Source organism: Ictidomys tridecemlineatus, chromosome 6 (genome assembly GCF_052094955.1).
Source record: "Ictidomys tridecemlineatus isolate mIctTri1 chromosome 6, mIctTri1.hap1, whole genome shotgun sequence".
Taxonomy (NCBI): Eukaryota; Metazoa; Chordata; class Mammalia; order Rodentia; family Sciuridae; genus Ictidomys; species Ictidomys tridecemlineatus.
In genome coordinates, this window is record NC_135482.1 from 200,248,483 (window position 1) to 200,259,191 (window position 10,709).

At 39.3% G+C, this 10,709-nt stretch overlaps 1 long non-coding RNA gene across 1 annotated transcript in view; it reads left to right on the forward strand.

Moving 5' to 3' along the window:
* LOC144365240 (uncharacterized) overlaps positions 1 to 6,744 on the forward strand; it is a 37,693-nt gene extending 30,949 nt beyond the window's left edge. Inside the window, exon 3 of the long non-coding RNA XR_013423563.1 lies at positions 5,233 to 6,744. This is a non-coding gene — a long non-coding RNA (uncharacterized LOC144365240). The remainder of the gene's footprint in view (positions 1 to 5,232) is intronic.
* The last annotated feature ends 3,965 nt before the right edge of the window (positions 6,745 to 10,709 follow it).

The following is a 10,709-nucleotide window of genomic DNA, read 5'->3' on the forward strand; positions in this document are numbered from 1 at the left end:
CAATGGAATTTTGTCTATGGGCTATGTATTTTGCTGCTTGCTATCTCCATTCATTCTGATCAAGACATCGGATGATAGGCTCTATTTCTTTTTGATTTCTAAAATTATGACCTGGGATAGTCAGAAGTATGAATTTTAGAGCTTCACTGTGCCTAGCACAAGGTGGTGCAGCTCTGAACAGTGAACACCCAGCATCCAGCACTGTCTACAGTGGCTTCTCTGATCAATTGTTTTTGGGTGCTGTGTTCTGTGCTCTAATCAAACTTTCTTCTCATGGGGACCCACCTGAGAGATGCCACATCTAGGGACTCCTATGGGCTCTATCTAAGGCGTAGACCAATTTTATTTTATTTTTTTAAATCCTGGGGACACACCTAGAAAGATACCATGGCCTGGGGATGCCTGGTGGATATATCTAAGGTGAAGTCAAGAGCTTCCTTATCATTGGCACCTACCCATGGAGACTATGGATTCAGGATGACTGAGGTCCATGTGAGGAAAACATGAGGAAGAATCTTCCTGTGCACTGCCTTGTGTGCTGAGAAGTAAGTTCTGCCATGTTCTTAACTTTCTCAGGTAATATTTTAGCAGAACTTATTTTACAACAGTATTTCTTTTTTTAATATTTATTATTTAGTTTTTGGTGGGCATAACATCTTTATTTATTTTTATGTGGTGCTGAGGATCAAACCCAGCACCCCAGTGCATGCCAGGCGAGTGCGCTACTGCTTGAGCCACATCCCCAGCCCCACAACAACAACAGAGTTTCTTACTGAGGCTTTGGCTGCTCATTATCATGATATGTCAATGTATTTTGTGTGGCTTAAGTGTATAAGGACACAAATGTTCCCTCAAGGTGGTGCAGGGAGGGCCCAGTGCCTGGAGTCTCACTGGGGCCTGAGGGTAAGGGCTCATGAAAATGTAGTAAGAAACTCTCAGGAGCCTCTAGGGTGAGAGATGTAAAGATTATGATGGATTGCACTACCCTGAATCCTGGGTAACTACAGAATCCTCATTGCAGTAACCGGAGCCTTCTGAAGTGAGGGCAGTATAGGTCAAATGACAGCCTGTACTATTCATAATTCTTGGGGACCTGCAGCTTGCTGAGACTTCTACAGAGAAGGCTGAATTAACAAAATATCAAAGTATGCTACCAATTACTTTTGGGTGCCTGCTCTGCACAAGAGCCTCTGGGGTGAGAATTGCAAGGGCAGAATACCAGACTTCAATGCTCAGAACTTCTGGGGATGCCTATATACCCTGACCCTGTAAGTCCCATAGGTTTCTGTGGTGACAGTTGTATTGTTAGAGCACACTACCTAGAATCTCCAGGGTACCAGGGAAAGCATGGGGTCTTCAGCTCCTGTGATTCTCAGCAGGACTGTGCAGGCAAACCCTAGACTGCATTATCCAGAATTGTCAGGACTGCAGCTCCCAGAATCCTCTGTGGTGAGTGGGCAAAGTATTGAACTGCATTACTCATAATCCTAAGTGGGAATTTGAGTTTCAGAATTTTCTGCAGTGAGTAGGAAAAACACAGGACTATATTACCCACAAATCTCGGTGCCAGTGGCTCTCAGGATCCTCTGTTGTAAGGACTATTGGACTGAGAGCTTAACTAAAATATCCAGAATACTTGGTGAGGTGTGTTGCCCAGGTGAGTATGAAGCCTGCAACTCCCACAGGCCTCCCAAGTGAGAGCTGTGCATTATGCAGGTCAGACTACACTACCTACAATTCCTGGGGACACACTGGTGAGTGTGCTGCCTGCAATTCCAGGAGGCTTCCACAGTGAGGTCTTCAGTACCAAGGGAAGCATGTGGCCTTCAGTTCTCATGGCCCTTGCAGTAGGGGCATGTAGGCAAAACACTGGACTACCTTATCCAGAATCCTCAGTGGGGGATCACATTTCCCAGGATCTGCAATAGTGAGGACTGCAGGGTAGGGAGCTGAACTATACTACCTAGAATTCTTTGAGGTACCCATGTCCATGTGGCCTGGACCTCTCAGAGGCTTCCACAGTGAGGGCTATGGAGGCAGAAGGCAAGACTATGCTACCCAGAATCCCTGGGGGCCTGCAGCTCCCAGACATCTACCTTTTGAGTACTGCTGGATCAAGCTTTGTATTGCACCACACAGACTTCCAGGGTTGTCTAGGCAGGCTTGTGCTACACAGATCTAAGAGCTTTGATGGTGAAGTCCACTTAGGTAGGATGGACTGCACATTCCAGAATAATCAATGGCCCACAGGTCTCAGAGACCTCTGTGATCAGGGCTGACTGAGTAGAAATGACTACAATACTCAGAATTCCCTGAGGGCTCTGAGCTCTAAGTAGTCACTGTACAGTTGAACATAGTACCATGATCTTTGGGGGCTTGCATCTGCCAGTATTCACTGCAGTGATGGCTGCATTGGCAGAACACCAGACTAAACTGTCCATAATCCCTAGGGATGCCTGAATGACTGTGTAGCCTACAATTTCTAGAGACTGCTGCAGGGGATGGGGGCTTCATTGTAGAAGAGTGGATTACACTGCCCAGAATTCTGGGTGGGTGTATGAGGGTGAATGTGCTACTTGAAGCCCCCATGGACTTCTGGAGTTAAGGTTGAATGTTCAGAATGCCAGACTACACTGTTCAGAATCACTAGGGGTGCCTGAGTAGCCTTCAGCTCACAGAGACCTCTGCAGCTGAGCTGCATTGTAGAATACAAGACTCCACTACCCAGAATCCTGGGAGTATGAGGGTAAATGTGCTACTTGTAGCCTCTGGCTTCTGTGGTGAGGGCTGCATGGGTAGAAAACCAGAGTTCACTGTCAGGGTCCTCCAGGGTGCTTGCACCAGCACTTGGCACACAGCTTCCATGGTCCTGAAGGGCAAAGACGGTGTGGGCAGAGCACCAGACTACACTGTCTAGAATCCCTGAGAACCCTGAATCTGTGTAGCCTGCAGCTCCCTGAGGCATCTATGGTGATAGCTGGACAGACAGGACAGACTGAATGACCTAGAATGATCTCAGAGGATACTGGAAATTTGGTCTGAGCTCAGGTTCTTCTACCCTCCTACAGTGGTCACCCTGGGCTGGGAATTAACAGATTTTTCTTAAAATTCCTGATTCTAAAATGGGGCCGACCCTGGCTAAGTCACTCTGTCTCAAAGACTACATGTCCCGGAAGCCTTTGAGGTGGTCTCTGCCGTTGGGCGCCTGAGTGAGTGTCTAGACTCTCTGTGGAAGCCTCCCTCTGTGCCTCTGCCCACCTGTCTCAGGCTGCTGCAGCCCTTGGCCTGGTGGAGTGCAGGGAGGGGGTCTCCTGGACTCCATTTCTCCTCTCCTGAGATTCCACTACTCATGGTGCCACAGCCAGACCTAGTTACAGCAGGGGGAATAGATTTTATTCAGTGGAAGAAGGCACTGACATTCACCAGGGAGTTGGAAGAGGCCCCGCCTCTGAGTCATGAGCAGCTCCCTCCTGGAGCACGTGCACATGGCCAAAGGGGTGTGGTCAAGAAGGGGCAGGGCCTAGCCGCCATCTTTAATGCTTCCTCCCTGAGAGCGAGGAGAGCTGGCTTCCCACTCAGGATCAACCAGGGATAGCCCCAGTTCACTGGAGTGTTGGGTCACTCCACAGAGAGGGGCAGAGCTCCATTCTCAGAGCAGATTGAGAAAGACACCCAGGTTGGGGACCCTCGTGGGTCATGCCTCCCCGGACTCCCGGAACTATCTTCTCCTCAGAGCAGCCTCAGCGGACTCTTGGCTTAGAGGCTTCGTGAGTCTTGGCTCTAGGAATGCCTGGGGTTTCTTTGTCCTCAGTGCAGCCTGAGGGGGACACCCGTCTTGGGGACCCTCATGTGGCATGTTTCTAGGGTTTCCAGGATTTCCTGAGGGAGATGCCAGGGTTGGGGACCCTCACAGGTCATGTCTCTAAGTAGGCCTGGGGTTCCCTTCTCCTCAGAGAGGTCTGGAGGAGACACCAGTGTGGGGACTCTCTTGGGTCACATCTCTAGTGACACCCGGGGTTCCCCTCTCTTCAGAGTTGTCTGAGGAAGACTCCTGGTGTGGGGAGCCTTTTGGGTTGTGTCTCTAGGGACACCTGGGGTGTCAGCAGACTGAGGGAGATGCCTGGTGTGGGGCAACCCTATTTTGCATTATAGATAGGGTTTCACTGAGTTGTTTAGTGCCTTGCTTTTGTCGAGAATGGTTTTGAACTCAAGATCCTTATGCCTCATCCTTCTGAGCCGCTTAGGTTTAAATATATTACTTCAAACAAAGCCAGAATTCATTAAAAATACATCCCCTGTATTTTTAATAATGAACCACCTTTTTTTCTGTAATCTTTGCTTAGTTTTGTTCAATTTTTTTTAATTGTAGAAGGGCACAATGCATTTATTTTATTTATTTTTATGTGGTGTTGAGGATCACACCCAGTGCCTCACACATGCTAGGCAAGCATTCTACCACTGAGCTACCACTGCCACACATTTTTCTTTTGGTGGAGAGTTTAATTAGTAAGAAACCATCCCTCCAGAACCCTCTTGCTAAGGCCTCCCCCTCCAGACCCTGCCTCTTCTCCAGACCCCACCCATATTCTTTCGCCCTGCCTGTCCTCCTGAACCACCTTCCCCCTCCTTCCTACCCTGTCTCTCTACATCCTACTCATGTTCTAGGGCCTGTCCCTCAGGTCTCACCCAGCTGCCAGGACCTGCACCCTTGTGGCTCATTATATTTCTCCTTCAGACCCTGTTTCTCCTCCAGATCTTTCCCTTCTTCCTGTCCTGCCCCTCCTCCAGACCTCACCCTCCTCTTTTTAATTTTTTTTTATTGCATGTGGACACAATGCCTTTATTTTGTTTATGTATTTTTATGTGGTGCTAAGGTTTGAACCTATTGCCCCACACATTCTAGGCAAGCCCTCTACCATGGAGCCATAAATCCAGCCCAATCCTCCTCTTTAAGACCCTGCCTCTTCTCCAGACCCCACCCATCTTCCAGGCTCCCTCCTCCTTCTGACATTCCCTCCACCTCCTCCAGACTCTGTCTCTGCTAGTCTAGGATGAGCAGCTCCCTTGCTACTGTGCTAATTGGCCATATATTTGTCATGGTGCACAAATAATGTCCGTTGTGTAAACACTGACATCCTGCATTGGATGAATTATCGTGACTGTATCAGAATTCGATATACCATAAAATAACTTTAGAAAAGTCATCTTTCTCTCTTTTTATTTTCTCTATAGATCATGAAATAAAATCAGAATTTGTTAAAGGGCAGATGACAGTCAGCCTTGAGCCCTGATGATCCCAGGATCCCATCCAGTGGGGGAACTCTAAGTACCAGTCCAAGGTTTTGTATGCTAATTGATTCATTTTCTTATTTTAGAGTTATTTTGTAATATAATTCCCCATGGCCTCCAGGTCTCCAGTTCTGTGCATTAGGTTTTTTCAATTCAATTTTTGATTAATATTCTTTCAGTTTTCTTCAGAATTTTTAAAATATTTTTTTTTTTAGTTGTCAGTGGATCTTTTTATTTTATTTATTTATTTTGTTTATTTATTTGTGGTGCTGAGGATTGAACCCAGGGCCTGACACATGCCAGGTAAATGCTCTGCCTTTGCACCACATTCTAGACCTTTATAGAATTTTTAATTCTGTGGACTTCTATTTTTTTATAAGGAATATTTTAAAAATTACTTTTAGCTTACTTTGTTTTTGATTGAGAGAATTGGCTTTTTTGAGAGAATTTTATTGTTTGAAAATGCTCATAATCAAATGATTTTAATTATTTTTCACTTATTAAGTTATCTTTGGAGACAGGATGTGCAGCTCAGTAGCAGAGCACTTGCCTGGCATGTGAGAGGCCATAGAGTCCATCCCAGCACTACACACACAGATGTCTTTGACAGGACTCAAGTATGAGAGGTATGGTTTAAAAAGAGCATGTATTGGGGCTTGGGTTGTGGCTTAGCAGTAGAGTACTTGACTAGCATGTGTGAGGCCCTGGGTTTGATCCTGGACACCACATAAAAATAAGTAAATAAAACAAAGGTATTGTGTCCAACTACAACTAAAAATAAAGATTTTTTTAAAAGGTCATGTATTTCCACATACATACATATGCCACAGTGCCTCTTCCAAATTCATATTAAATTATTCTAAGAAAATTTCTAATCAGTTTTAAAAGTGAAGAGGGATGATATTTTTAATGTCAACTATTGATATTTCATGATATTTAAAACCACTATAGATGAAATTTTCTGAGATACAAATCATTACAAAATGTAAGAGACAAGTCAGTAGCTGCTTTTTTTGCAATTCAGATATATTTACTAAAAATAAGCTTTTTTTAAAAAAAGATTTTTTCTTCTTTAAAATTTAGAAAGCATTTCCATTTGTCCTATTAAAGTTCTACATTCATCAGAAAGTTCTCTTATTCCTTGCATACAAAGGGATGGGCCTTCTAATGAGCATGATACTTTATGTTGTCAGGAATTCTTGTGAGAGAACTCTTTGTTTTGCCTCTGTTCAAAATCTTATTTAAAAATGTATCAGTTTGCTTTTGATTTCAGAAATTTGACTTTCTTTTGAAATAATGTATTTATTAGTATTTAGAGTTATTACATGTGGGAAATGCCATGATTACATTTTATCCTAATGTTATCCTAATGTTGTGTTAAGAATTTCCTAAGCTAGGTTATGTTCATTTTTCTTATTAACAGTCAATAAAGCCTTTTTTGTTGTTTTGATGGTATGCTTAATGTGAACATGCTTTATGATGTGACACCACTGTTCATGATGGTCTAGGTATGCAATACACTATAAGGATAGTATTTTGATTCTGAGAGTCTCAAGTGTTTTAAGTCCAACAAGTTTCCTTACGAGGAATGATTATTCATTTTCTATTTGATTACACAAATAAGATACAAATTCTTTTTTTTTCCTTTTGTGGTTCTGGGGGTTGGTCCTAGGGCCTCCTGCATGGTAGGAAATCTTTCTACCACTTAGCTACATCCCCAGCCCCATAGATCCTTTAGTTGTCATTAGCTTCATGATGAGCTACTTACAATAAAATTACTTAGAATTTAAACTAGATTTAGACTCATGCAAGAGTTTGGGCATCCATAGCTCCTTGTGATTTCTAAAAGGTAGAGTTTCCCACAACACAGCAGCATCTAATATCACTCCTGTACTGATCTGACACCTCTGCTTCTCTTGGCTCACCACTTCCTGTCGAGGTCTTGGAGGAAATGGATGTTCTTTGACTATTTGTCCCACTGACAAATATTTGATTGTATTGCTGCTAAAAGGTATGCATAGAAATAGAATAGAGACAAGGTTTCTTTGGGATAAGTGATTCAGTCACAGTGAGTCAGTTTGCAATTAGAATATTTTTTTTATAAAGTCACTGTTTCAGGAAAGTTAAACCATGAGTTGAAATAAAATCTCCAAAATGTCATTGTTTTTTCCTCTGTAGTGATCACATTTTAAGAAGGAAAACCTAGAACCTAGTGATAGCATAAAAATATAATAAGTTAACATATGTTATTACTTCAACATGAAATATGTAAAAGAGGCATATACTTTGAATTAAAAAATTTTTTTTAGTTGTAGTTGGACAAAATGCCTTCATTTTCATTTATTTATTTTTATGTGGTGCTGAGGCTCAAACCTAGCACTTCACACATGCTAGGTGAGTTCTCTGTCACTGAGCTACAACCCCAGCCCACATACTTTGAATTTTATATTTCTTTGAACTATTTGATTTTTGTGTTATAAATGTTCATAATAAAATACAGAACTAGCTAAGAGTGTCAGTTACTAGTAATACCTGTATGAATAATTAAACAAGTAGGTGTTTGAGAAAATATAACCATGTCCTAAGGTTTTACTTTAGAGTAGTTTATTCTTTTTTAGGGTAGGGTACTGGGTATTGAATCCATGGGTGCTAACCCTAATCCTTTGGCTTTTAATATTAATATTTATCATACTTTGCATCAAAAAGTGATATAATAACTGCCCTGTGGACTTTAATTCAAGTATAAAATCAATACTATAAAATTTAAGTGATATAAATGCTACCTTGTGACTTTAAATACTTACATGATATCCAACTATTATACAATTGATAAAATAGCTTCCCTGTGGCAATTCATACTAATGTAATACCCTTATTCTAGAATCTAAAGCTAAAAAAAAGCAGGAAAGTGACATTTAACATCAGTACTATAACATGACAAACTAGTGTAATAGATTCCCTGTGGAATTTAATACTAATATAATATTCTAATACACTATGTAAAATAAATATGATAGCTCTACTGTAGCTTTTAATACTGATGTTATATCCATTCTATAGTATTTTATACTAATATATTAGCTGTCCCGTGAACTTCATGCCAACATGATATCCATATTGTAGCATCTAATGCTAATATAATAATATCTTCCCTGTGACCTTTAATATTTACTCATACTATTGATATTATAATGTAATATCCAGATTATAGCATCTAAGACTAATATACTATCAGCCCAGTGAATTCCAGTAATAGTAAAATCTCCACAGAGAAGCACATACACTTAATATAAGAGCTGTTTTGTGTCTTTTCATGATCATATGATATCTATAATATGCAATCTAAAAGTAACAGTATCTGACTTTGGTTTTTAATATTAATGTAATATGCATACTATAGCATCCTAAAGTACTATAGTAGCTGCCCTGTGGTCTTTAATACTTTTATAATGTCCATATTATAGCACATAAATACAATCTAATATCTGAATTTTGGTCCTTACTAATATCCATATTATAGCATCTAAAAGTAATAAAATATGTGCCCTATGGGCTATAAATGTCATATGATAGCCATACCAAAGCATCTAATACTAATATAATGGCTGCCCTGTAGCCTTTGACTTTAGTATAATATCAAAATTTTGTCCTCTGAAACTAACAAAATAGCTGTCCTGTAGCCTTTTAATACTAATTTTATCCATATGTAGCATCATTATAGTATCCATGTAGCCTTTTATTCTAATATTATATTCATACTGTAGACTCTAAAATGAATAAAATAGCTTCCTTTTTGCCTTCAAGAGTAATATGATATGCACTATGGTACCTAGAAAATATTATAATAGCTTTCCTGTGGTCTTGAATACTAATAATATCCATGCTATAGTACCTAAGACTAATAGGTGCCTGTTGTGTTTAATATTAAAGATCTCCATACTATACCTTCCAAAACCTAATATTATAGCTGCACTGTGACCTGTAATATTAACATAATATCCATACTGTAGCATCTAAAAATAACATAATAGCTGCCTGGTAGCCTTTAATATTGAGATAAAAACTGTGCCCTCTGAAATTAAAGTAATAGCTTCAAGTGATGTTTTAATACTGAGAGTGCATGCATACTATAGCACCAAAAACTGATAATATAGCAGCGTTGTAGAATTTCGTAGTAGTATAATAATTATAACAGAATATAAAACTTTAATATTAATAAAATTTCTATACTGTTGATCTAATTCTGATGAAATGGCTGCATGTAATCTACAATAGCCATACAATATCCATACCAAAGCTTCTAAAACTAGAATAATAGTGCCCTGTGGCCTTTAATGCTAATAGGTATTCATACTACAGTATTTAAAGCTGATACAATAGCTGAATTGTGGTCTTCCATATCAATGCAATGTCAATATTATAGCATATTGAACTAATTTAGTAGCTTCCCTATGACATTTATAAGCCAATATAATATCTAACTTGTTCACTTTAATACTAACATATTTGTATTATAACCTCTGAAACTGATATAATAGCTAATTTATCATCTAAAAGTAATATAGTAGCTGTCCTGTAACTTTAAAACTATTACAATTTTTATGGTATAGCATCAAAATTGATATAATAGCTTCCCAGTGGCTTTTATATTAATATGATATCTGTGCTACAGTATATCCAATACTAATAAAATAGTGGCACTGTGGCTTTAAATACCAATATGATATCCATGCTACTGCAACTCAAGCTAACATAATAGATGATTTATGTCTTTTAATCTTACTATAATATCCCTATAATAGCATATATTACATAACAGATGATTTCTGGCTTTAAATATTAATATTATATCCATAATATAGCATCTTCAATTAATATTTCATATGTCCTGTGTCCTTAGGACACATATTATATCCATAGTGTTGGATTTAAAACTAGTATAATAGATACCTTGTGGACTTTAATACTAATATGATATCCATACTGTAGCTCCTAAACTTAATATAGTAGCTGCCTGGGCCCTTTAATATGATATGTAATATGATAAACATATTGTGCTCTTTAAAACTAAAGTAATAACTGTTCTGTGGCCTTTAGTGCTGATATAATATACCATGAAAAACTAATGTAATAACTTCCTTGTGTCCTTTAATATTGATAGTATAGCATCCAAAATTAATATGATAGCTGTCCTCTAGACTTTAATATCATAATATTCATACTGTGACCTCTAAATTTAATATAATAGCTGTCTTGTGGCCTTTATTACTGGTTTGTTATTCATACTATAGCATGGAAACCTGATTAAATAACTGTTCTGTGGCCTTTAATATTAATAGGATTTCACATTATAGCAAAAAATGATATCAGAGGTCTTTATTACTAATAGATGCAAACTATAATATCTAAAACAAGTAAGT